This window comes from Myodes glareolus, chromosome 27 (genome assembly GCF_982192425.1).
Source record: "Myodes glareolus chromosome 27, mMyoGla1.1, whole genome shotgun sequence".
Classification (NCBI taxonomy): Eukaryota; Metazoa; Chordata; class Mammalia; order Rodentia; family Cricetidae; genus Myodes; species Myodes glareolus.
In genome coordinates this window covers 27,383,506-27,409,345 of record NC_142052.1, presented here as the reverse complement: position 1 = coordinate 27,409,345, position 25,840 = coordinate 27,383,506, and the positions used below count along the sequence as shown (strand labels likewise).

General features: G+C 44.0%; 1 protein-coding gene across 5 annotated transcripts in view; it reads left to right on the top strand.

Annotated features, from left to right (window-relative positions):
* Positions 1-25,840, top strand: part of Ptprm (protein tyrosine phosphatase receptor type M) — a 698,333-nt gene that overhangs the window by 168,859 nt on the left and 503,634 nt on the right. The gene's annotated exons all lie outside the window — the stretch shown is intronic.

The window sequence follows — 25,840 nt, the reverse complement described above, 5'->3', positions numbered from 1 at the left end:
CAGATTCATTATTGAAAATGGGCTGATGAATGTACCATTTAGTATTCAAACTGCTCAAAACATATGATTGAGATTTGGGTTTCAGATAAAACACATTTTTGTACTCTTTCATGAATATAAAACCTTTCATTAAAGTGCCTACATACAGCAGTAATTAGATTTTGCAGGTAATCTCATAAAGGCAACTTCAAAGCATGAGGTAGAATCTAATGTTGTTCTTAATAAGCTTTAACAATTATGATGCCCACCCTGGGCTTTCCTCTCCTTCTCACATTTAATTCCTTATCATTTTAAGTCAAAAACCCCAATGTCCTTAACACTGTGGCTTTGCCAGGCTTCCAAATCTTCACAAGTCTTGATTCCCAGATCACATTCCCCTTTGCTGTTTTTCCTTTTTCTCAAGCATGTCTGCCTTTCTGTACTGCTTCTAGAGTTAGTGGTCCACTCTTAGTTGGTTTACTTCACTCCAGAGCCTGTTTTAGCTGTGACTGACAGATAAGAACATGACTTTGTCCTTGCTGCATTGTTCCTCCCCAAGCAGTGTTCTTGCCCTGAAATCCTTTCGGTCTTTCTCTGACATCTCTCCAGGTTTTCATTGATTTCTAGAAAAGCTGAGGTGGGCGAGAGCTAGACCAGATAGATCTGTCCATACAGGCACAGATATGGCTGATGTCATGACCTGGCAGATCCATCCATGCATGCACAGACATGACTGATGTCATGACCTGGCAGATCCATCCATGCATGCACAGACATGACTGATGTCATGACCTGGTAGATCTGTCCATGCATGCACAGACATGGCTGATGTCATGTCTGTCTTCTCATTTGATAAAGTCTATGCCTTTGTGCATGCTTGTATGACACTAAAGATGGGAACCAGGGACACTCGCATGTTGGGCAAGTGTTCCATCTACCACTGAGTTACACCCTGAGCCCCCAATTTGTAATTTTTTTTGAATTATATATCTGCTTTCATTACTGTGACCCTTTATATTGAAATTTTTTTCCAATTAGGAAAAAAAAGTTTCTTTTTAAAAGAAGCCCAAATATTACAGAATTCTTCCCTTCAGCCTGTGCTGATTTTATCTGAATCCTAAGATAAGCAACTCACTTGACAAAAAGAAACTTGCCACCAAGCCTGATGACCTGAGTTTGATACCCAGATCCACAGGATAGAAGAGAGAACCAATACTGTCCTTGTATCTCTCATTGTAGGAACCAACCTAAGTCTACAAGTGTGTGTGCATGCTTGTGCACACATACACACACACACACATACAGTCACATGCATGTCATACACAATAATAAATATGTAAATACAAGAACAAAAACTATTAAAATCTTTATGGTAAATGGATGGCAGAGAGATCCATATGACTTTTGGGGGTTACGTTGTTTATGTCTTTATTTAATAATAGTATTGGATATGTTTTTACATGTGTGCTACTTGGCCTGCTACATATAGGTCGATGATATATCCATTCAGATGAAACAGTCACCCTGCTGGCCAAATCCAGCCCACTGCCTGCTTTGATATGGCTTGTAAGCTAGGAGTGGTGTCTCCATTTTTAAGTGATTGGGATTGAAAACTTGTAATTGTATTTTGTGAGATGAGAATGTCAAATGTCCGTGCCCATGGAATTTTATTGGCACGCACCTCTGGCCATTCAGATGAACAATGTGCTGCAGTGTAAGCTGTGTAGCCTCCTCTGTGGTTGGTGGTGTGCAGAGCCACCGCCTTCACGCTGACCGTTCCTGGGGAGGTTAACACTCCCATGAGAGGCTGTTTGATATCAGCCTTTAGCTGAGTGTTGTTTCGGAGCTTGGCTTGTGGTTTTTCTTTTTCTTTCTGTACTCACATTCTAATTATTAACCAGTAGAATTTTTTCACATTTCTTTTCACTTTCTGTTTATGTATGTTTCCGATCATTGCCTTGTCTCTCTCCTTCATCGTCTAGTGCACACTCTGGGTTGCACTACTGTGATGCTTGTTAGCAAATAACCCATCAAAGTGAGTTTCAAACTGGTTAAATCCCAAAATGTTGGCCGGGTTTCATCTTCTATTTTATTCTGTCCTGTCTGAAGCCAGAGGTGGGATTTGCTCCTTGGTACATTGGAGGCTACTTATAACCACATTACCAAACCTCAGCATAGTCTGGCGCTTTGTCTACGCCGGCTTGATCACTCCTCTGAGCTGATTGTGTAGCTCTGGAACTCCTTGTTTAAGACAAATGAATGCCAGATATTGCGCAACTCTGTGTATTTGAACTCTGTGCTTCTGTAGTACGCCCTGTGCCCCAATGGTTTTCTTCAGCGAGCAATGACAGTAAAACCGAGTTTCTTTCATTGTGAAGTGTGTGACTTGTTTCTTATGCATTGACCATCTTCATGAGCACTGAAGGGACTTTTAGTTTTTACCATAAGGATTGCTGCTCTGAGCATGGGAACATGGAGCCAAATCAGAATAGGAGTCTGGCGGAATTGGTTAGCTCCTGACAGACCACATCATGTCCTGCAAGTATCACACAGGCAGTCCCTCTAAGTGTTTCATGACCACATACCATGTACCTGGGCAAAACAGTGCTCCATGATTTTTCTGCATTTCGCTCCTGTATGATATTTGTAACTTAGTACTCTAGTTCTAAACGGTGAATACTTACTTAATTTCAATACTTTTGTTGTTGTTGCAGTACTGGGGTCTTACTCACGCTAGGCAAATGTTCTACCCATGAGCTATATTTCACACCAGTTTTATCCTTTTGTTTTGAAACTAGGTCTCAGTAAACTATCCCAGCTGACCTTGAACTCACTCGGCAGCTCCGTGTAAAGCTTTAACTCGTGATTCGCCTGCCTCAGCATCCTTAGGAGGCTTGTGCCGTGAGGCCAGTCATTAAGATTGACATTGAAGACACTTAAGAGATGACTCAGTGGTTAACAGCATGTATTACCCTTGCCAAGGACCTGGGTTCAGTCCCCAGCTCCTTTTGGTGGCATTCACAGCTGCCTATCACTCAGGCTCCAGGGGATGGATCTGATACTCACTTTTGACCTTCACAGATGCCTGCAATCAAAACTCAAAAGCAAGCACATGCGCGCGCGCACACACACACATGTTTAAGATACTATATTTCTAAAAGCATATTATGAAATAAACTTGGACACTATTTCGGGGTATGTAGCTCCATTCCCGCTTCCCTGTGAGCATGGCTTTCCATCTTTGTCTTAACTTTACATGTTGGGGTGATGTTGTGACTTCTCTACAGGGAGGTCCAGTGACTAAGTACTAATTCCTGGCCACGGTGCCCAGCTGAAGGCGGGAGACGGAATGCCTGGCAGAGCAGCGATAGACACTCTTGGTGCGATGACCCAGAAAATGGAAAAATGGCCATGTGTGTGTGTTTAGCATCAGCTGCGCATTGGGGAGGATGGCAGGCTGGCAGTGTGTAATTGACGTTTTCTCTTCGGACACACTTATCAGGCATGTCTTGCACGTGCTGGGGATGGCCTCCCCGTTTATTTGCACTCTGAGTCCCCTGCGGTGTTCTGGGCATAAAGAAGAGAACAGCTGTGGTCTTGGAAGGGCCGACTTTCCTCTTAAGTCACGGTGTGGACACAGTAAGAAGTATTTTTTTCTTTTTGGTCAGAAAATATTCAAATGTTTGTTTAGTTGTCTCATTGATTCTTCAATCAGCTGCCCCTCTACCCAGTGTTGATTTAACATCTGCCACGTGCCGGGCATTGTTGCTGATGCCCAGGAATCCTCCCTGTGTGAGAGATGTTTTCCCAGAGTGTCCTTACGGTCTAGACGGGTCAAAGGTCATATGCTGTAAAGTGTGTTTGCTCTTGTCTAGCTGCGAGGTGGTGAATATTTAAATGCTGATGTCACATTCAGTTCATCTGACTTAGCACTCAGCAGCAGGAGGCCGTGCTCAGCTTTCCTGTATGTTTGGCCCCATAAACAAAACAGAACAGAGGACAGGAAAGGGAGAAGAGGGTCTGAACGCCAGGCGAGTGGCTGTGCTCACTGATCAGCTTGTCTCCGAGACAGCATTATCTCAGGCAGAAAGATGAGTCTAGCCGTTGACTCGTGTGTCCTCCTAGCTCTGTGCCATTGATCCTTGAGATGGCCCCAAGAGACTGGCTGCCAGTGTCCCTGCTTTTCACCCCAGGAATCAGGAGTTCTGAGAAGTAGATCCTGTGGGAAGAACAGCCTTCGGTTTTGCTTTTCTGATTATCCTTGCATGACCTTGTAAGGGCAAGTATGCGGTGAGGTTGTTGGTGTTCAATCTTGGTGGCACTGCTGGCACCTTTGAACGGTCATGAAGGCTGCCTTCTAGGGGGCCTCCTGCACACCCTGCAAGGACCAGCCAGTGCCCTGTCCCTTCATAAGACTCTTGCATAAGTTCTTAAGCTCTTGGTTTTATAATGTCCTCATGCAATAACGATCAGCGTGCCCTATCTTTGGGCTCCATGTTTGTGGGTTCAACGCACCACAAACAGATGGTGTTCAGAAAGAACTCTCTCTGCTGGCCTCACACAGTTGTCTTTCCTCTCACTTCCTTTTTAACAATAAAGCCTAACTATTGACGTAGCACGACATGGTGTTGGCTATTATAGCTCGTTCAGGGTTGACATAAACACATAGCATAAAATATTAGTTAATATTCTAACACTCGGTATGAAGGACTCGAACATCAGTGATTTGGGTATCACCGGAGGTCCTGGAACAAATCCCCTGTGGATAGTGAGGGACAGTTATATTTCTGTGTGCAATGACTCCCATGGGCTCAACTCTGCGTATTGGGCCAAAAGAAGCTGAGTCATTCTTCCTGGTGACTTTAACCCAAGGAAGAGGCAGGCATTTAACCAATAAGTGTGAGAACATAACTAATGGCTGGGCAGTACTTAAGCCCAAGAACAAAGCTTAAAGTCAGGATACAGTTTGAGTTACAATGGAAATGGCAGGTGGTGCCCATTTTGCTGGATAGAGATCTAAATCAAGGCAGGGCCAGGAAGCCATGGAGGCTGAGCAGTCCAGGTGAGTTGGGGGCAGGAGCAAACAGGTGTCCTTTGCAGAGTGACAGATTATACAGGACCCTGGAAACTATGAGATGTGAAGACCTATCTTAGAAACTGACCAGGGGAAAACCTGTAGCCCATAGCAGAACCTCAGCCTCATTCCTAATGCAGCATTGCCTTTAAGAAATACCACCCTCCTCCTGCTGTTCCTCCTCTTCCTTCTCTCGTTCCTTTCCTCTTCCTTCTTCCTCCTCCTCTTTGTCTTCCCTTCTCTCCACCTCTTCTCCCCTCTCCTTGTCCTCACCCTCATTCTCCCCTCTCTCTTCCTCCTCCATCCCTCTCTCCAATTCTCCCCGCCCCACTGCCCTCCTTCTCCCTGAGTTTAGTATGACTGCTTCGCTTTGCTTGCCCTAAACTAGCTAATGCCAACTTCCTGCTGTCTTTTGTAAATGACACAAAGTGAAAAATTGAACTCAAATATTCTTGCGAGCTTTTAAAATAGATTCTACAAGTCTGAAAGAGGTCTTTGAGAATAGTGACGCTTTGTTAGTGTGGTAGTAAGAGTTGGGGTAAATACTCCATCATCCATGGGCCATGTTTCCAGTTTTAACTTTATCATAAAACATGTGATTGTGTGGGCCTTGGATTTGGGATTATTTTAGTTGGGTCTGGATATTTTGGTCACTTCACTTAAGACATGAAAAAGGTTTTGTTTGTCCGTGATTGTCCCATTTAAGTCTTCCTTCCTGTGGATTCCAAAGACATTCTTCCTCCCTCATGGAATCCTCCCCAGAGGGAATTAGGATGAGTTTCCTCTGTGAAGTGTGAGCAGGTGAGGTGCAGTGACCAGGGCCATATCCTGTCAGCTGTTTCTGAGTTAACAGAATCTAGAGGAACAGTTTGAGATGACAGTGAACACAATCAGGCAGTTTAGATAGGAGACCTGTGGGGACCTCCTGATTCTGTGAACCTCATTTCCATGTAGTGTGATAGTGGTCCTTTGAGACAGCCCTACTGGCTGTGGGAGGGTGTGTGTCTAACTGTAACAGCTCCGGCTAGATGAGGTTTCTGGATATGCCTGCAGGCGGTGGCTCATATTTCTCATTAATTAGAGAAGAAATAAGAGTTGCTTAGTTCTTCAATTATGCATGATTTGGATTTATGTCCAACTAAAAATTATGATAAAATATAAAAGGCACCAAATTAACCATTTTGACCATTTAAAAAGTCATTTCTTTTATTTTTTAATTATCATATTTTATCATTTCTTCCTTCCCTTTTCTTCCTCCAAACCTTTTCACATAGGACGAGGGCTTAGTTCTCTTTCAAATTCTTGGTCTCTTTTTTCCACTAATTATTGTTGCTTTTGGGTGGTCCTGGTGTTGCTGCTGGTGGTGTTGGTGTTGGTGATGTGTGTGTGTAAATACATAGGTATATGTGGGTGTTGGTGCTGATAATGTGTGTGTGTGTAAATATGTAAGTGGGTGTTGGTGCTGGTAATGTGTGTGTGTGTGTATAAATACATAAGTATATGTGGGAGTTGATGCTGGTAGTGTGTGTGTGTGTATAAACACATAAGTGTATGTGGGTGTTGGTGCTGGTAGTGTGTGTGTGTGTATAAATACATAAGTGTATGTGGGAGTTGGTGCTGGTAATGTGTGTGTGTGTATAAACACATAAGTGTATGTGGATGTTGGTGCTGGTAATGTGTGTGTGTGTGTGTGTGTATTCCTAAATAAGTTTAGTCTTCTCAGTCTGGATAATGTTATGTGTGTGTTTGGGTACTGATCACTTGGTATTGGAAAACTAATTAGTATTCTCTTCCGTGGGAAAGACTATTTCTTCTCCAAGTCTCAGAATTCTTTCGTTGCTTGTGTGTAGGGTTGAAACGTTATAGTCTTTATGGGTAAAGACCTTAGCATGTCCGTTGTCCTTGTTCAGCTCATGCTTAGGTAGTCACATTAGTGAGACTTTATGGGTATAGTGATGGGGACGATTATTGTAAGGTATGTGACTTTTGTTTATGTTGCATTTGTTTAATTCTGTAAACCTGAGATTCTTTGCCTGTCTAAAACACCTGGTGGTTTAATAAAGCGCTAAACGGCCAATAGCAAGGCAGGAGCAAGGACTAGGTGGGGCTGGCAGGCAGAGGGACTAAATAGAAGGAGAAACAAGGAAGAAGGGGAGTAAGAGAACAAGGAGAGGAGGATGTCAGGGGCCAGCTACACAGCAAGTCACAAAGAAAGGAGTAAAGAAGAGTATACAGAAATAAAGATAATAGTCCAGAGGCAGAAGGTAGTCAGGATAATCTAAGTTAAGAAAAGCTGGCAAGAAACAAGCCAAGCTAAGGCCAGGCATTTGTAACTAAAAATAAGTCTCCATGTGGGACTTATTTGGGAGCTGGGTGGTGGACTCCTCAAAAAGAGAAAAGAGTAAAACATCACATGGTGCAGGAGAATTGTCTGTATTCTGTCAATCATATTTTAAATAAATGCTGATTGGCCAGGCAGGAAGTATAGGTGGGAAAACCAGACAGAAAGTAGAGGTGGAGCAAAGAGAACGGGAATATTCTGGGAAGCAGGAAGCTCCCTCCCCAGTCCAGTCCAGACCACCAAAGAAGCAACATATGAGCTGCCCAGCTAGAAAACGTACTGAGCCATTTGGCTAGCATAGATAAGAACAATGGGTTAATATAAGTCATAATAGCTAATAAGAAGCCTGAGCTAATGGGCCAATCAGTTTTATAACTTATAGAGACCTCTGTGTGATTTTCTTTGGGATTTGCTGGCTGTAGGGTACTGGAGGGGACAGAAACCCCAACAAGCTAGCTGGTCTTCATGTTACAATCACACAACAGTGTAGCTTTAGACACTCCTAGAAGAGATTGTTTCACAGTAAATTACCTGTTCCTTTGGCTCTTACAGTCTTTCTACCTCTCTTCCTGCATAATCCTTGAGCCTTGGATGTGGGGGTCCTTTTGTAGACGTATCCTTGGGATGAGTCACCTTAATCCTGCATTTTGATTGGTTTTGGTTTTCTGTATTGGTCTTCTTCTAATACAAAGAGAAGTCTCCTTGATGAGGAGTGCGGACTGCATTTATTTGTGGGTATGAGAACAAACCTTGAGAAGGTAGTTAGGGATGATACTGGCTTAGTAAAGGTAGTTTCTCCTCCACTATGGCTTCCCTAGCCCTGAGTAATCCATTAGGTTTCCAGTACCAGGCGCTGTTTCCCTCCGTTTGAACAGCTTTTAAATCCAGTTAGCTGCTGGTTACCATCAAGATATGCATGTCATGCTGACTATTATTGTGGGTCATAGATGTCCTATCTGGGTAGGGCTGTTGGTTGTTCCCTCTTTTGGAACTTGCATGGAGTCTCTTTATATTAAGAAAGTTAGACCTCAGGGAGTAGGATTTCAAATCAGTTCTAGTACAAATAGCCTCTGGCACCTGTATCTGAAGTGCCTGGTGTCTTACTAGGGACTTACCTTCTACTTCTGGGGGCAACCAAGGACAATAGCCATAGTTTGTAATGTTTTGGGAGTCTCTTGGACAGCCCTGACTAGCAACTTAGAAGATGACTTCTCATGTAGACGGTCTTTGACTCTTGACGGGAGCATTGTCAGCCTAGATGGGAACAGTTAATCTTAAGTATATATGTTTGTTTATGGCTGACTTACCTTTATTATAGATATTTTAGGTAGTTAATAGTTTCTTCTAACTTTTCCATGTCTCCTGTTTTTTTTTTTTTTGTTACCCTCCCTCTTCTGAATTCATCTTCCCCCCCATCATCCCTAATTGGACCCTCCCTCCATTTTACTCATTTCCCCCATAGATTACTGGTACCCTGTGGTTCTCTTCTTCTACCCCAGCAATGGCTTCATTTTATCTTCCGGGTTTCTGCCGTTATTCCAGGATATGTACGCGTGTCTGAAACTTGCCCCTTGGAACTCTGGGAACCAGTGTAAAGCCTTTCTCGCTTAGGTTGCCGTGGGAAGAGCAGCTCAGACAACGTCCTTCCGTGTGGTGCTTTGGGTGGTTCTGTATGCAGAAGCTTTGGAGAGTAAGATGGACATTCTTCCCAGCACTGCTCCAGCCGTGGCTGGTAACTATTTCATTATATTGTCTCTGACCACTGACGTTGGTCTTAGCAATTAACGGGTATTTTTCTTTAAATTTCCTTAAATTCCTGTCTTGGCTACTCAGAAATTTGGAAGGCGTATGAATAGTGGTTAGGCCCTTTCAACATATTTACTGAGAAGTATCCAAATCAGTCTGTGTTTATAAATATACACCATAACAGTTTTACTTCTTGTCTAATTTCCTGTAAAATCACACAAGATGATACTATACGAGAAACGCGAGGCCAAGCATTGAATAAACAGAGAAGTCAAATGTGGCAGATGCTGTCAATGCAACTAGCTTAGCATCTGAGTTCTCTGACGAGGAATGAGAAACACGAGGACCAGACATTAGATGGGGCCGTGGGTGATACACTCGGCTCTGGAACAGCACACTGAGAGTTAGGATAGTCTTAGGATCCTCTCTGCCCAACAGCTACACTCCACAGGAAAAGGCTGATGCCGAGTGTGACCAACTTAAAACAAACAAAGAACCTGCTTTGTTCGTAAGTTTTGGTGAACAGGGCTGACCCAGGATCAGCGCCTTCATCTTCAGAGCAGATTCCTGACAAGCAACACAAACTGGGGTGGGGTGGGGGGTGAGCAAATTGCATGGCCTTTGAGACGTGAAAGCCTGGGGCCTAGATGCATGCCTCCAGACCTAGAGAAGTTGGTCAGTAGCAGGTTCTCTGTGAATACATGTGCATGGTCAGACAGGCTTGGGGTGGGAGGGTATTGCTCTGCATGGGTAGAGCCCAGTCTTGGAAAGTCCTCACACAGCCGAAGCAGGGGTTGCCATGGACATTCTGGGTGGCCTGAGGCTCGAGTCTCACATTCTGCTACCTGTGTCAGAGGTCATTTCACAGTCCCTCAGAAGTGTCTTCAGGACTTCCCATGGCCCGGTTATAAAAGTGTTAAAAGCATTTAAATGAGAAATGCTAGGTTTGGTTTACTCTCAACTTCAAATAAGTGCAGAGTGAGGCTTGCTCCTCGGCATCGTGCATAAAGCACCAGGTACTGAGTCTGTACCCAGGTGGCCCAGTACTGAGGAAGTGATGTGACCGTTTAGCTGCCCTGAGCCTGACATGGCTGCTGTCTGCCAGAGGCTAGGCTTTGAGAAAAATGGCCTTGTCTGCCAGCACGGTCCCAGACACACAATTGGGGCTGGAACATTACACAGAGGAAGTCCTGGACAAAGAAAGGGGTGTTGAGACAGAACACAAGCATGCTTGGCCTGCCTCAGAGCTGCAGCCGATGTGAGTCATAGCCGTGCATCTTGAGGAGAAGAAATGGGGGCCGCAGGAAAACTCATGTGTGTGCACACAGGCATGTGTGGAGTGTGTGTATGTAAAGGAACGTTTCTTGAGTGCATGGGGGCATGCATATCCATGAGTGTGCAAGTGAAAGCTAGAGGTTGATGGCAGGTATCAACCTCTAGAATCCTCCCCACCCCAACCCCCACCCCCTTTTAGAGTTTGTCACTGAACTTGAATCTCACCATCATCACGTTGGCTAGATAGGCTGGCCATCAAGTCCTTGGGACCCAATTGATGCGCCCAGTGAGTACTGGGATCTGAACCAGGTCTTTGTATAAGCCATCTCCCCAGCTAGCTGAGAAAATGCTGAGTCCCTCTAGAAAGAGAAACAAGATGATTTGACTCCTATGTGTGTGATACATGTGTAGATATGCACGTCCACATGCATGTACAGTGCGTGCAGATGTGTCTGGCATTGGTCCTGTCTCTCTGCCTTGTTAGACAGGGTTACTCCTGTCAGCTGCTGTAGATGCTGGGGTGGATGGTGGACTCTCAAAGTCTCCTCCGCGCAGGGAGTGCTGGAACTCCAGGTGACACATTGACCTCTGGTTCCCCGGGATCTGACCTCCCGTTGTCAGGATGGCATAGCAAGTGCTTTATCTGCAGAGGCACCACCCCTGTCTGAACTTAAATTGTAATGAGTGCATCAGAGATGTCATAAGGAGCTATGATTGGTAAATAAATACTGAAGAAGCATATGAATATGCAAGATTTCCTTGATTTTAGGGAACTTTATGCCAAATTTTAAAGGCTCATAAGTGTTGATGTCTGTAGACAGAAAATAAGTGAAAACGTGTGTGTGTGTGTGTGTGTGTGTGTGTGTGTGCGCGTGTGTGTACAGCAGACACGCAAGTACGAACATCTCAGCAATTATTAGAGCTAGGTGAAGTATAGACAAGTGTCACTACTCCTCAGCTCCTTTGAACTCCTGAGGTAAGCAAAATTCACCGTGCAGATGCAGGGACGGAAAGAACACGTGACTGGGATGAAGTCACAGCGCGCCATGGCGACCCGATTTTTATCCACTGATACATTTAGGCAAACGCTGTCAAATTGCACAGAACATACTTCCATTTTATACGATGCAGACCGAGCCCTGGCCTCCCTCTCTCAGCATACTGTGATGGTTCTTGGTCCTGGCTGGAGAGGCTCCTTGGAGCCCCGGGGTTTTATGTAACACCAATTTGGGGCAACTAATTTCAGGCTAATTTTAGGACTTTCTAAACTAGGACAAGTCTTTCGTGGTGTGGCCTTAGGTCTCAGTGGACGTAGCAAGTGTAACTCTGTGTCCTGTGGGTAGATATCTCGATGGCTGACTGGCACGGCAAAGAGGTGTGTCAAAGGGGGGGTTAGTAAGTTTTGGTTTTGAATTTGTGTTTATGTCCTCTTCATAGCAAGAGACCAAGTATAGGAAAGTTTCTGTCTATTTCCTAGCAAACTCTAGGGCGTGATTCTGCAGATCCTTATTTTAAATAAGTGGACTTTAATGCCTAGTTACCCGATACTTTATTTTGGATTGTGACGAATTATATTTTAATGCGGTATTTCGAAGCTTAAGTGGCGGAAAGAGAAATAAATATGCCTCTTTAATTAGTTGTCTGCCGGACAATCATAGTGCCTCGATCTGGTGGGTGGACAAACTCGAACCACTGATTGGGCAGCAGTAAATGTCTGCGCCAGCTACCTAGGGTAGCATATTAATATGGTGAGTGGCGCTTTTATGATGACGCCAGTGAAATTTGTGTTTCAAGTGATTGGTCCTTAGTTGTGTGCTTTGGTTTTCCAGTATAGAACTGTTGCTGTCACTGTGTATGTGTGTGTTGTGCATGTGTTCATGGGGGGGTGAAGGAGGTACACATGCACATGTATGTGGGTTTATGTAAAGATATGAAGTTGACGTTAGGTGTCTCCCTTAGCCAGTTCTCCACCTTGTGTTTTGAGAGAGTCTCTTACTGAGCCTGCAGCTCAGTGATTTCACTGACCAACAAACCTGGGGGACTTTTCTTCCTCAGTATCCCTGTTGCTGGGATTACAAATGGATGACATCGTTCCCTGGCTTTCACATGGGTGCTGGGGCTGGGGATCCAAACTCAGATCTGAGTGAACTGTCTCTCCAGTCCGGTGCTATTGTCCATTGCGTTTTCTTATTCATCTTAAAGAACTTGAAAGGTCTGTGTTTTCTACACTGTTGATTGTAGAGAGCGTGCACAGTGCTGAAATCCTTACTGATAGACTTGAAGCTATAGGTTGTATTTGGTCCCAGGCTTTTAATTATAGACAGAGGGACTTCTGGTAGTGGTCTTGGGTAATTATAAAAATCCCGTCTTTTCATTTCTTCTCAGGGTGTTTGTTTGCTCTTTGCTTCTCTGTTGAACTTAGGAAGCATCCTGGGATCTCACACCTTGTGAAACTGCCACCGCCTCCCTAATTATTCTCCACAAACAAAGGGTCTCTTTCTTCCTGGAGTACCGTGGAGTGACAGGATGCAATTTGCCAGTAGGTCAACAACCGAGATGATGACAAGTGACCTTTCAGCATGGCAATCAATGCTTGTTATTTGGAAAACAAAATGATACAGTTTGTATCTTTAAGCTGGTAGGTCACTGGGTCTTTTCACCATTGACAGATAAATTTGTTACCTGACCCAGATGAGTCAGTTCAGACAGAAATGTTAATTTCCGGCTGGGAAAGATGGGCCAGTGATTAAATACATGGTTGCTTGCCCTTGCTGAGGTCTAGAGTTCAGTTCCCAGTTTCCCATGTAGCTCAGCCCACCACCACCTATAACTGTAGCAGCCAGGAATCTGATGCCCTCTTCTGGCATTCACCAGCACTGCACTCATACAGATACACAAATAAAAGATATTAAAGATAATTCTTTAAGAAGTGTTAATTTCTTTCAATCAACTTGAACCTTGCTCATCTGAAAAGGTAAAAGCATTTGTCTATGGCACAATTTATTATGATTAATTGGCTCTTAACACTGATCAAACAAAGGCCTGTTTAGCCAATACTACTATACTAATTTTGACAAGCATTCACCGTATTTTGTTTCCATTCTGTTTCTCAATTATTTGGGGGGAAACAATTTTCAACATGAAGGCTTATGTGTGCCACAGCTAAGCAGAATCTATTCCCACAGTCCCTAAAATTTGTGTGGGGCCATCAAGGATGAGTCTAAGTGCAGATAACTTTTAGTAAACCATGGGAAGAGGTCATCTGAGTGTGGATTAGTCCTTGTGGAAGTTGGTAGATGGGGGATAATGCTTTCACCTTCGTCTGAACACGCTGGGATATTGTGTAACTGTGTTGCCTATTTTGTTCATGTAAACATCTGCCTTGGCTGATGATGTGAAGGAAGCTTGTGGATCAAGGATATGGTTTTGTTTTTGTTTGGTTTTTTTTTTTTTTTTTTTTTTTGCTTCTTGCTTTCTTGATGATTGTGGAAGTATTGAGCATCTTTCTTTTGTGCTGAGTAAGTGCTGGGTAAGGAAGCTGGCTGCCTTTAAAACTCTTGCTGGAACCAAATTACTAGTTTCAAATGCTGATGGTGTTTACAGGGACTTGGGGAGGTTAAGGTTCCACGAAGTCCTGAGGGTGTGACCCCATGGAGGGGTTGGTGGCTTTATCCGAACAGTCCCCCTAAGCGGACATAGCCTATTGCTGTCATAGTGTGATGCACCTACGATGTTGTGACATGACACAAAGTCCACAGATATCAGTCGTGCATGCTTGGACTCCCCAGCCTTCACTGTCATAGGGGACGAGGTTTTTTTTTTTTTTTTTTCTTTTTTATTTATGAAATACCTGGTCTGTGGTTTCTGTAGTAACAAGAGGAAACAGATGAAGACAAAATCCCTCTCCTCCACCCTCCATACTGGGTTGACTGCTGGTGCCTGGGAAGGAAATAGACTGTTGTGTACCAGGGAGACCGAATCACCAAAATGCAAAAGCAAGGTTTATTGTGTGCATGATACAAGCTGTCGGGGACCTCATCAGCACAGTGATAGGAGGTACCCCACCCTGCTAGAGGGCATTATTTAAAGACAAAAACCAGAAAAGTAACATTAGCAGGGTGTGGGGTGATGGGGTCAATCCTGATTGGCTGACATTTGTCTAGGGGTGTCCTGGTGAAAAAAATGATGGGTGTGTGCTGGCAGGTGGTCCTATCTACAATGGTTGAAACATTAGAAATTTCTTTTGGGTGGTCTGTTCCTGGGTGGTGCCTGGGTGGTCTCAGTTTGTGGTCTTTGTTGCAACCAGGTATTGTCTTAGGGAAAGCTACTGAGACTCAGGCCTCTGTTGAACTTATCATGGCTGGGTCTTACACCCCTGAGTCTTGGGTTAGGGTGGGGAGGTTGGGGGTAGGGTAATGTGAAATCATTCTGAGACTCTTTGGTGACAGGAAGCCTTTTGTATCCTGGGAATATTTTGAGAGATTTAAAGAACTGTCCATGTGGGTAATACCTACTGATCGTTTTTGGATTTTGTATTAAAATTGTGTGGGAATGTAGGGCTGAGAACACTAGGAGCAAAGGCAGCCATTGCCTTTGGCCTCAGAGCAATACTGAGCAGATGGGAGGAAAATGGAAACAGAACAGTCAAGTGTTCTGTTATCATGGAAGTAATTTAATTTGTTGTCCCTGGGGAAGGGTCTATGGAACCTTAGGGGTTCTGAAGGACACCTAGCCGCAGCACTGGGAAAGGCTTTCTTAAGGATAGGACTTGCTGGGAAGTAGTGGTGCACACCTTTAATCCCAGCACTCTGAAGGCAGAGGCAAGCAGCTCTCTGTAAGTTCGAGGCCAGCCTGGCCTACAGAGTTAGTTCCAGGACAGGCTCCAAAGCCACAGAGAAACTCTGGAGAGAAAGAGAGAGACAGTGAGACAGAGAGACAGAGAGAGACAGAGACAGAGAGACAGAGAGACAGACAGACAGACAGACAGAGAAAGAGAGACAGCAGCCTACAGGCACAACCCCAGAGAACCTAGACAATAAAGAGGACCTTAAGAGGGCCATGGATCTACATAGGAAGGAGAAAAAGATAAGATCTCCTGAGTAAATTAGGAGCATGAATTGGGAGGGTCATGGAAGAGGGTAGAAGTGGAGGGAGAGAGAAGGAGGGATAAAATTAAAAAGAGAGAGACAGAGCTAGGACTACCTCGATTTATAGTTAACAGCTCAGAGAAGCCTTCCAGGAAAAGAAGGGGAACTTCTAGAAATTAAAAAAAGAATATCCCCCGGGGATGATAATTGATTTGCTTTTTGAATAATGATAATACAAATAGTTCATTCTTGTTACTGTGAAGTCCTTTATACTAACAAATGCACATTTCTTTAGAGTATCAAATAAGATAATACACACAAAATGACATTATATACGGTAACATCGCCATGTGTGGATGTTATTAATTCTATGAAGGTTGAGTTTATGAAATCTTGTGCTCCAGAACAATTGGAAAGTAGGATTAATATTCATATATTTGAAATTGAGTATTGGGTTTCTAAGGAAGAGAAGGTTGGAAGAAGTGAATTATTTAAACTTACATATGAGTGTGCCCATCGACATTCATCCGGGAGTGCCACTTCTGAGACTGTTAACTGCAAGCTGTCACATATATTGTCCTGATAAAATCATTTCAACTTCTTCTATTATGAGATGTATAGAGACACAGTGATAGAGAGATGACTAAACACGTTTCAGAGAGCCTTGAAAATGGGGCTTGGTGGAAATTACGTACGAATCCATAACAAACCCCACAGGTGAACTGGACACTCATCCCCCATCAATGGCCCACTCATCTAAGGCAGTAGATTTATTTCCAGAGGAAAGATCTGAGGTCTAATTGGATTTGCTAATATTTCGGAGGTGTAGCCAGTGAACACGGTCAGAATTTTATGGTAATATTACTGTGGAAGGAGTCCCCAAGGAGGTGGTGGTTTGGATAGATTTATCTAGCTCTTGAAATAATTCATGCTTGAGCTTGGGGAAAAAGAAAGAAGTACATGATCTTTCTAGATTGTTGATTCTCTCTTTCCTTAGATAGTTTTTTCTCAGCAGTTTTTACAGGGGTACGCAATGAATTCAGACACATCCCCTACCTCAGATCTTCCTACCCCCCCCATTTACCTCTCTGTATCCTAAAATTCTGTCTCCTGTTCATATCTATTCCTTTTCTTGTGACCCACTGAGTTCTTAAGTTATAGCCTTGGATATATCTACTTGTAGTCAGGCACTGGTTTTAGGCCCTCCAAGACAAAGAGCTTCTTTCTCGGGTACACCTGAAGCGTGACCTTCACTAAGGACAGAAAACTGCCATGAAACGCCCATATTTTGTTCATATGCCTCTGATTCTGGCACCCGAACAAACAGCAGCCAGAAACAGCACACTGTTGCCTTTTGACCTTTGAGAAATAAAAGCCCTGCATTGGTTGGCAGGAGCAGGCACTTCCCTTGTCTCCCAGGAGAGGTGGTTTTCTTCTTCAGTTGCCTTCTGATAAGCACTCAGCAGAACCATGTCTTCTAATCTTGGCAGTTCCTTAAGTTCCCCAGCAGATGGAGATGTGCAATCCTTCACTCTTTGGGGACCATGTTCTCTGCCTCAGGTGTCTTGCTTAACTTCCAGTTCAGATGCAGGGTCAGATCCCTCAAGTGAGGTAATGAAGCCAGGCTTGCTTTCCCTTCCCTTCCTGCCTGTGACCTGTTTGGGCCTGTGAAGAATTCTTATTTAGCTTTTCTGTGTGTGAGGTCATTGTCATTAGTAATCTTGTCCAGGAGATAAGACTACTCGTTAAGAACCATGCCTAGCAAAGCGCAGAGCAGAGAATCCTCAGTGCTGAAGACTGCTGACTTTAAATCCCAGGGGAGTCAGTGACAGGCCACATCCCACCCACAGTTTTGTTCTGAGTAAATCCCAGAGGTCAGATCTGGTTTCAACCAGCAGGGAAAACTCTGATTGCAGATTTCTGAGGTCATCATAAAGAGTAGAGAGTCTGTTTCATTTTTCTCTCTGTGTCCCCACTAACTCAAAGGGAAAGGAATTTTAAGATGGTCCCTAGCTCCAAAGGATCTTATGATTTAGGTAAATGTTTTTCTATCCCTCTCGACTGCTTTATATTTAGTTCAAGCATGTTCAAGGTTAAGATTTTTTTTTTCTTTGAGAAGCTCAATAATACCTTTCAAAATTAAGAATTGTTACAAAGCCTGTTAGAGCCATGGTATTTGCTGCATTTATGGTCGTTCTTGTTATTTGAGCCATTCACCTTAGAAAGATGATTGATTTTTAGTTCTTTAGCCCAGTGCTTTCTGTTCTAATGGACTTGTATCCAGAAAACTGAAAAGAAAAGAAAGGGACCAGAAGGTAATTCATGGCAATAGGTATAAACTTGAGTATTGGAAAAGAAAGTTGGTTAAGCATACATGTACACACATGTACTAAAACCTCTCTAAGAAATAAATAAGAACTAAGGAAGCAGAAGAATAGACTGGGGGGAGGGGGAATAGATAAGACCAAGGCACTGTGGTAGATGTGTATGAAAATATCACAATAAAACCCACTCTGTATGCTTGCTTAAAAATGACCAAACAAGAAAGAGAAAAATGATTGGGATCAAGGGATTTGCTTCTTAAGGAAATTTGTCATGTGTGTATGTATGTTTTAGTAGAAGACTTTGTCTATAATAAGTCTCAATTTGTAGATGTGTCCCTCTCCCAGCTAAGTCATGTAAGACGTTGCCATTTTCTTTGTCCATCTTCGTAGAAGCAAATGCAGTGGTTATTCTACAAATGACTATTGACTTGTTGAATGATTTCTAAGAGTGGGGCATGTCTGAATTTAGTAGACCTGGCCATCTAGAGCCTTAGATTAAGACTGTTTGGGCTTTCCGTGAACACAAAACCCTTTGGATTTTATTAAATTTGTAGATGATGCTGTGGTAAGTGAATCTCAAAACTGTCAGGGCCTTAAGCCTGTGAAACTTCCTTTCCATCCTTTCTGTGGTCCCGGGTGGGTGAGGGGCTCTCACACAGACGTCTAGGCTGAGATGGCTCTGATGTCTTCGACATATGTTTTCCAAGGCTTCCCTCAAGGGACATTCACATGGGATGTGAGAAAAGCCCGAGGATCCCTGTGACAAGTTCCTCTGGGCTCTTTCTGGGTTGCGAAAATAGGGCGGTGGGAATGGTCCTCACAGGGACTAGCTGAGTGCTTTGACTTTGCAGGGAAGTGCAGAATATTTGCTCACTAACTGGCAGCCTCTGCAGCACTTGCCCTTAGGGGATTTGCTCCCTAGTCCCAAGTGTAAGCCATTTAAATGTAAACGCAATGGTGATCTTTTTTGTTCTTTAAAGAAACACCACCATACAAAATTCAAACAGTTGACTAAGATATTGTTTCGAAACATTGTAACGCTTTGATATAAATGGCTTTGAGGAATTAATGCATAACTCCAAGGTCTTAGACATCTAGATCCTTCCCTCAGCACTATATTATGTCAGACCCTAGGATTTCTCTAAAATACTCGCTCAACTTTGATAAGATAATTTCCCAGATATAGCAAAGATAGATGAGCATATATTGCTACTTAATTCAGTCAAGCAAATATCATTGAATAAATGTCAGCTTTCCCAGAGAAATCGCTGCACAGGGCCTCTCTGGATAATATATTTATCAGAAAATCAATACTGAAGGTAAACAGATTTTTAATACATCTGAAGGATCTTCCTTAATAAACCCAAATGCCAACCCATAATTTAAAGCTATTGATACTGGTAAGTATTTATAGAAGACACTATCATAACTTCTATGTGGTATTCTTCACAGCGGCCTATGTCTGCATCCAGCTCGGTATGAACCTTGTGTCTGGGTACGGTGATTCACTGTGGAGTGGCACAGAACTACTTTGGGGACTGCCCTGGCCTCTCTTTCCGCCTGTAGCTTCTCTGGCTTCCTCCTTTCTGTTTGGCTCTGTTTTGTGTTAGTAGCCTTGCTCCTCTGGTGTCTGTCATCCCTTTGCAAATATCTATACCCAGCTTCCTGTGACTCATATTTTTTGTAGGCCATATGTTTTTTCAGATTTTTGAATGTGTTGATTATGTTGATTTATTTTTTAAGTTAGTCAATCACGAAATATTTGGAATATATATGCATATATACCTATGTATGTGTATTTGTACACATTTATATATACCTATATATGTATATAAATATACATAAACATACATATACACATATACGCATTGACAGAATACACTATATGTGTGTGTATTTGTATATATGTGTATGTGTGTGTATAGTAAGTGTGTGTCCCTGGTGCCAGCAGGGGTCAGATACCCTGCAACTGGAGACAAGATGATTGTGAGCTACCATATGAGTGCTGGAAATTGAACCAGCATCCTCTGTGAGAGTAACAAGTGCTCTTAAACTGCTGAGCAAACCCTTCAGGTTTCCCCCAAAATTATACTTAAATTGGCAGGAGAAAGGGTTCAGGAGAAATGGCTCAGACCTTTGAGAGAATTTGATTAAAATGGTGGTTAAGTTAAATGGTTTGACTTTGAGATCTCTTTCTTCAAGCCATTGAATGACCAGACCCCACAGTTCCAAACTGGAAATTTGGACATTTCAACTTAGAAATAAATAATCAGCAGATCCTTAGAGAAAAATTTGAAAAAGTTCAGCTTTAGAAAATATACTTTTAAGGATCCAATTGAAGTATTCAATTTTGTTTTCTAATAAGACTCTGCCTTGTGGTTTGTGAGAAGTATGTGTTAGCATAGAAGTTGCACGCCCCCAGCTTAAGTGCCCTTTGACTCCGTGGCCTCCCTCGGGTTGCTCCACTCCTCAAGCTTCCTAATCTGTAAAGTGACACCTCAGGCCACGTTCCTAACAGGCACAGACGAAGCCAGTGTCGAGCTCAGAGAAGTCATGGTTTTATGGACCATGTTTTGGATGTGATGGCTCAAGACAGAGCAACGTTGTGTGTTTTCTCCTGAAATTTTCACGTTTCCCCCTCTTCTGAATTACATTGGGTCAAGATCCCCTTGGCGTTCCTGACTGTGTGTCCTTCTCAAAACAGATGCCTAAACAGTCAGAGCCTCATTGAAATATCAAAATCCTTCTTTCTTCCCTGCCTGCCTTCCTAACTGTGACAGTCAGGATCTGTGCCTCTATACCTCCCTCCCTCTGTCCCTCCCTCCTTCCCTCCCTCCCTCCCTACCTGCCTCCCTCCCTCCCTACTTCCCTTCCTCCCTTCCTCTCCCTCCCTCCCTCCCTTTATTTCTTTCCCTGTTAAATTGCCCTGGCACTTACAAGGGCTTGTTTTTATCTTCCAGCTATGACTCAGTAGGTAGGGGTGCAGTGCTGACACATGTCACTTGAGTCAATGTCTTCCATGGCATCCTCTGGGACTGGCCAGTGTGTTCCACCGAAGTAAAGCCATTCTCTTCCTCCATTCAGGATGTACCTAAAATGTGACCACTTGGGTATCTGGTTGGAATTTTCCATTCCCCCCCACCTCCTCACTGTGTTGTGCAGTAGGGACAGAGGTTCTAAGGATCATGATTTGAATTCCCCTGGGGATGTCATGGGGGAAGGATGGAGGATGGGGGAACCACAGATCCTGAGCCTCACAGTTAGTGTCTTATATTAGTGTCCCCAAAGGGTGTTCAAAGCACAAAGATATTAACAATGGTGACAATAGAGCGTGTTTCTCTTAGGGTCATTTATGTCTCACAGCTGGCTCCCATTGTTTGCAGTGGTTCACGCACTGGTATTTTTAACTTTGTGTGTTGAACTGCATGGCTATGTCATGCTATCCTTTTCATCATTTAAAATACAAGTATATTAAGTGTCTAAAATAACACCATTTAAGAACTGCTTCTTGGCACCTGTTCACTTTTTATGTGCCAGGGATCTCAAAATAACCCTGGCATGGGTCTCTTTGACCCCACATCCCCCCATGCCAACTGTTCCCAGGGAGTAAGTCGGGGTGTGGAGGGCAGCCAGGTGCAGCTCTGATCTCTTGGTGGAATTCTGTGGTGGGCGCCAGTAGCAGTGAACTCTGGAGCCTTCGTGGTCCGTTTCATGACTTAGAAGGCAAGTGGCAGACACATTTCACAATGCTCTTCTGTCCAAAGGCCCCAGGTGTAGAACAGTGCTCCTGTGTGACCCTAGGAACCAGGCAGAGTGACTCACCAGCGGTGCTGGCTGCTTTTTTGTCTCCTGAACTGTCAGGAACTTTGGGCAGCCGTTACTCTCCATCCATTGACTTCCCATTTCTGTTGTGCTTTTGGTGGTAGGTTGAAGGCCAGCAGTATCATTTGATGTAGGAATTCTCTCTGCAGATTCTTCTGCTGCCCTCCTGATTGTGGTGCTCTACCTTGTGGCTTACTTAAAAGTGATTTGGCCTTTACCCAGTAACTGATGGAAGCAGATGCAGAGATTCACAGCCAAGCCCTGGGCCAAGCTTTGGAAGTCCTGCTGAAGAAAGGGAGGAGAGACTGTATAAGCCAGGGATGTCAAGGTCATGATGGAGGAACCCATCAAGACAGCTGACCTGAGCTTGTGGGAGCACATGGATTCTGCATCGACAGTTAGAGAGCCTGCATGGGACCAGCCGAGGCCCTCTGCTTGTGTGACAGTTGTATAGCTTGATCTGTTTGTAACGCTCCTAGCAACGAGAGCAGGACCTGTCCCTAGTGCTTAGCTGGCTTTTGGGAACATATTCCCCATGCTGTATCATGTCACCCAGCCTTTATAAGGGGGAGGAGATAAGTCTTGCTTCAAGTTGATGTGCCATGCTTTGGGCAAGCCCATGGGAAGCCTGCCCCTTTCTGAATGGTGATGGAGAAGGCATGGATGTTGGGGGAAGGGATGGGTGTTGGGGGAGAGGGGAGGGAGTGGGAGGAGAGGAGGTAGGGTAAATTGTGGTCGGTATGTAAAATTAATAAAAAAACATTAATTAAATAAATGTTTTTTTCTAAGTGGCTTGAAACTTAGTATAAAGGCTTATGCCTCTAATACCAGCACTCGGGAGGCTGAGGCAGGAGGAATCCCTTGGGAATGTCATTGTTCATGAAAGCTTCATCCTTGTTGGCTTATTCAGCGACTCGAGATGTGCAGAAAGCCTTTGGATAAGCATCAGTTACTTCCATTTATACTTTCTCCACTTCTCGAGATGCTCGTCCCCCAAGACTGATGTATGGTGCGCATGCGTGTCGAGATGCTCGTCCCCCCCCCCCCAAGACTGATGTATGGTGCGCATGCGTGTCGAGATGCTCGTCCCCCCCCAAGACTGATGTATGGTGCGCATGCGTGTCGAGATGCTCGTCCTCCCCCCCAAGACTGATGTATGGTGCGCATGCGTGTCGGTGCATTCTAGGTGTTGCTCGCCAATGTGCTGGTGTTTTGAATGGTGGCTGTTCACTCCTTTCTAGTACGTGGTATCCTAACTACTTTGGAAATATGAATTTGTTCTTGTGAATTTGGGTTCAAACCTCACACAACAGTAAAGACGATGATCGGATTCACAGAAGTGATGGGTGTTGTGTCAGTGGTGGAATTAAGAGTTAACCGATGACAGCAGTGGCCTGACTGAACCTCAGCGATGAGCTGGATTAGAACTTGTGTATGGCTGGTCTTCTTATGTGCCCTCAAGTGACAGGTGGAGCTGTATCCCCAGCTGGACACCCCTCCACCTGAAGCCCTGAGAAGCACTTATGTCACCTGGAGGATTAAATGCAAGACCTTGCATGATGACAATACTCAGACAGTGTGACTCAGGAAAGGTAGTCAGAAAGGCAGGGGTGCGCCTGGGACCTAGACTGTACCTAAGGTGGCTGATCCTGGAGGAGTGAGACACAACTCTCTTTACTCCATCCAGCAGATCACAGTGCTAAGCAGGGTACCACCCAGCCATCCTAGGAGGAAGGCAAAGGCCAAAGGCGGCCGCTGTTTCTCATGCTGAATGGATAGGGTTCAACCCACTCTGGATGCTTCCCATTACATTAAAGTCAGATGCATCCAGCCTTGGTTTCATCCATTTTCGGGGAAGCAACTATAGAGACCCTTCCTTTCCTCACCCTTCCATTTTTGGGGGACACAGTCTCTTACTCATTTCCACCATACAATCTTGACCATCCTCCAGTGTTTACTGTCACAGTGTCCCTGTCCCCGTTGATTCTTCCATCTTCTACCTCCCACCTCCTGGTAGGGGCACTTTAGGATGACAGACACTTCTGCTATTGCCTCCAGCTTTTTCATGGTTTCTGGGGATCCAAGCTTGGGTAGTCAGGCCTACATAGCAAGTGATGTACACTACATAGCAAGTGTTACCTACTGAGTCCTCTCCTCGGCCCCAACTTTTAAGGACCAAAAACGATTGGTTATCATAACAGGGTGACTGTGAATATTGTCCTTATTTTTTTTTTTATTTCAAATCCACGAGATGTATGCAAATGCCTCAGCTTCAGCCCTCTTTCCTTGATTGTGATCATGTCACTTATGGGCTGCTCTGGAGTGCAGGTCCCTGGAATTCTCCTGGCTTCACAACGCCACGTGTCCAGCACAGAATCATCTCTACCCTTAACTTCTTTGTCTGTCCTGTTACTTGGGTCCTGGTTCCACAAAGTGAGCACGGAGCCCTCTGCTGAGTCAAGTGCCTGCCCTGAGTTATGATTGGTGCCTCTAACCTTGTCCTTCTCCAGTCTTGTTCTGTTTGCGTAGTTAGTGCACCTGCCTGGTCCTTTCATCTAGTTCATTGATGCTGAAGATAAGCTCACCTGTGAAGCCTCCTCCTCATTTCCTGGGATGACCAGATGTTTGTTTTTTGTCTTTTTCAGTTCCCACTACTTTCTGCAGAAATTTCTACCTATTTGCTTTGGTTTCTGTTGTGTTTACAATGTATGCATCCAAAGCCCGTCTCTCCCTAAGACCCGTGGGGCTCCTCCTTCAGGACTGCCTTTGTCTCATAGTTTGTTCTTCGTTACAGTGATCTTCTATAATTGAAGATCATGACCCCATTGGGGAGCTTTGGTCATGCAGGGCAGAATGTCCACTGTGGCTGACCAATCAGTGAATTGCATGCACTAGGGGATGTAGAATTTTTCTTGGTGCCTCTGAAAGAATTCAGTTGGAAACAACTGTACTTACTCTGCCCTCCAGATGTGGGAGAGAATCTACTGTAGCATCAGGAGCCATGGAACCCTGGGAGACAGCCCCAAAGCTTGCCTTTATTCATGTAGGTTTGGGTGGCTGATGTAGGACTCTGGACAGCCCAATGACTGCTGTAGCCATTGTCTTAAGGACAGCTGATTCCAGGTTCAGGGACTGCTGCCACTGTGCTGGAAGCCCCTCTCTCTGAGGAACCTGCTAGGGTTTAACTTTAACTCTCCATTTGCCCTGACTTGTGAGGTTTCTGGTCTGCTTTCATGAAAGAGAGGTAGGCTTTCCCACGGAGGAGAGGTAGGCTTTCCCACCGAGGAGGGGTATGCTTTCCCACGGAGGAGAGGTAGGCTTTCCCACCGAGGAGGGGTAGGCTTTCCCATGGAGGAGAGGTAGGCTTTCCTACTGAGGCTTGGACGCTCCATGTAGTCATGGGAAGGATCATGCTGTCTATTGGTTTCCTTGGTGAAGTATCTTCTGCTTGAGTGATAGGCAGGAATGGGTTTGTGCTGTGCTCTCTTAATATAAGGGAAGCAGCAGACAGAATGAATTGTGGGGGAACTTTTATGATAGTTTATTATTTAAAAGCAGTAGAAATACACTGAACACTGCTGACCTGAGACCTTAAAATAGTTAAGTTTTCATTTGTGTGCTTTCTGACAGTTACACATTTCTTTAAAGAGTCACTTCAGGGCTCTCAGGGTAGTGAACTGATATCAATACTGATATTAGTTATTCCCTATGATAAAAGACACAATGAGAACATGTTTTGAATGTTAAATTCATGTTAATATTATTGTTTTATGTCCATTATAATTTGTTAAAGAAATGTTATATTATAAATATTCTTCTTTGTTCTTTTACCACCAGTAGGTATATAGTTTCTATCTATAAGCATTAGACTGCTTCCCTTTGTAGTGACTGGCTCTTCTGGCTTAAGAAAGACTAGTAGACCCACATATCAATTCAAAATGGAAAATTCATTATTCTTGTTTTATACTTGCTACTCTTAGACACATTTGTTCAGAAATCAAAACAAAACACCTATCAGCTGAGTCAACAGTATAGTTAGAAGTATATATCTCAGATGCCCTGTGTTGGTTTTGACTTATAAAATCAGAACAATGTTGGTAAATTTCAGTATTGTCAGTGTCTTCTGTGGATGGAAGTTTCTGTCACACCTGGTTGTCTGCAGTCGTTCAGTACAAAAGAAGCGCACAAAGGC